The sequence below is a fragment of the Limulus polyphemus genome, unplaced genomic scaffold (genome assembly GCF_000517525.1).
Source record: "Limulus polyphemus unplaced genomic scaffold, Limulus_polyphemus-2.1.2 Scaffold13511, whole genome shotgun sequence".
NCBI classification, from domain to species: Eukaryota; Metazoa; Arthropoda; class Merostomata; order Xiphosura; family Limulidae; genus Limulus; species Limulus polyphemus.
The window spans coordinates 3,932-6,291 of record NW_013679121.1 but is presented as its reverse complement, the minus strand read 5'-3'; the positions used below and the strand labels follow the sequence as shown (position 1 = coordinate 6,291).

General features: G+C 35.8%; 1 long non-coding RNA gene across 1 annotated transcript in view; it reads right to left on the bottom strand.

Moving 5' to 3' along the window:
• LOC111084090 overlaps nucleotides 1-1,755 on the bottom strand; it is a 4,541-nt gene extending 2,786 nt beyond the window's left edge. The window contains exon 1 of the long non-coding RNA XR_002609388.1: nucleotides 1,645-1,755. This is a non-coding gene — a long non-coding RNA (uncharacterized LOC111084090). The remainder of the gene's footprint in view (nucleotides 1-1,644) is intronic.
• Between the last annotated feature and the right edge of the window lie 605 nt (nucleotides 1,756-2,360).

Here is a 2,360-nt window from a genome sequence, read left to right as displayed (position 1 = left end):
ATAATATATGTTGTCAGACCTATACAAAGAACAGGCCCTGATGGTAATCTTCCTATAATATATGTGGTCAGACCTATACAAAGAACAGAACAAAGGCCCTGATGGTAAGCTTCCTATAATATATGTGGTCAGACCTATACAAAGAACAGGACGAAGGCCCTGATGGTAATCTTCCTATAATATATGTTGTCAGACCTATACAAAGAACAGGACGAAGGCCCTGATGGTAATCTTCATTATCATTTAAATATTTATCAAGCCTCTCGTTAAACTCCCTTAAATAAATTGCTTCTTCCACATCTGAAGGCAACCCATTCCAAATGCTATCCACCCTGTTAAAATAAACCAGACTCTTAGCTGAAGAGGACTTTTATCCTGCTAAAATTTATGTGTCGCTCTTAGTCCTAAATGTCTTAGTCTGAAAATGTAAAAAAAATATGATCATCAACACTAATAACTTTGTTAACAATCTTGATCACCTCAATCAGATCCCCTCTATCTCATCTTTTGTTTTTAAGCAAAAAACAATTTAAGGGATCTTAGCTTTTCTAATTATAATTTTTATGGGTAACACCATCATATAAAAATGTTTTCACTAATACAAAGCATTATTTTACGTAAGTGTTAACCAATCCTTAACTTGAAAGTGACTCTTTTTAAATGTATAAATAGCCATTACCTTTTACTTTTAAACTCAAAGGAATTACAGATAATAATGAGCATATAAATATATACCATTTTTTTCGATGATATTACAGTGTTTGTTTACACATCAGTTAATGTATTTCAGACCACTGCCTACTACAGTTGACAAATCCTTAGTCACAGCTTTTTACTTTTAGCACTATCATAAACTCAGTCTAGTTTATGCCATAACAGTTGTTGCTCATTCAATTTGATACTATAAGTAGCATTTGAATCACTACTGTGCTCATTGTACTTCAGCTGGGCTGATGATCTAGGATATCTGATGAAATACCTCATTTACTCGGGGTACTACAGATATAGTGTGCAGAATTGGGTTACTGGGAAAAAGACAGTCACAGATAGCAACCTTTTTAGACTAGATTTAATGTTTGTTTGTATTTTATTACAAGTAAATAACACAACCACAATTTATTTAAATAAGACATATCACCTACGACTGCAACTTTTGCAGATTCCCTGCTGCATAGAAACTTTAAAACCTTCTGGTAACAAGGGAATGACGTCCCGAGTATTATAAAGTCATGTTGCTCATGGCCAAATTCCTACTGCGCATACGCACTGGTGTTAAGACTTCCGCAGAGCGTTAGTTAGTTTACTCTGGGTGTCTTTTCATTTCAATTTCATTCGTTTTTGTTTATATGAAGCTTGGTTTCAATTACAAGAAACTGGGCTAATTTTGAGGTAGATTTTGGTTCTAAACCCCACAGGAATTTGCCGATAATGGCGCTAAATGTTTTTTCACTTCATTATATTTATATTATTGTTTAGATTAGATGTTCTTGTCGCAATTACTGCCAGAACTTCTCGCTGAAGAGATACTAGTTGATAGTTGGGCCTATTGCTAGAAATAGTAGCTATAATTAAATTATATCTCAATTCTCACACTTACTAATAAGGTTTAACAGTTCAGACTGATAGCAGAATTAGAAATTTTACCTTGTTTGGAAAATAATATAAGTCAGCTTGGATATTGCATATATAATGTTTCTTTTACTTCGATGACGATTCCGTTACTTCCGACATCATCATCAGTATACTCGCTTTCACCTAATGCCGCAACTAAAAGGTGGCGCAAGCTGAATATATTAAACACCGAAAAGGAAAATAATATTGGTTGTAACGTGTTCTACCGTTTGGTGGGTTCTTTATGAATTATTTGGTAAAAATAATGTAAAGTCAATTCAACCTAATGATAACGAATTAATTTATTTCTTCAGTAATGTTTGTTACAAGCTACGTTCACTATGACGCAATTTGTAGCTCTAGCTTCCCAAGTAAACTCTCCAACTATAGAATGTGAAACTACTGTAGGCCCAATATACCAATAGTAACAACGTTTAACATAAATTCTTTTGATCGATAATAAATGCCTAACCTACGGACGAACTTACAGAAGTTTGTTTTTGAATTTCGCGCAAAGCTACACGAGGGCTATCTGCGTTAGCCGTCCCTAATTAAGCAGTGTAAGACTAGAGTGAAGGCGCTGGTCATCACCACCAACCGCCTACTCTTTTACCAACGTCACATTATAACGCCCCCACGGCTGAAAGGGCGAGCATGTTTGGTGGGACGGGGATTCAAACCCGCGACCCTCAGATTGCGAGTCGAGCGCCTTATCCACCTGGCCATGCCGGGGCCCTCTTATTGAATAA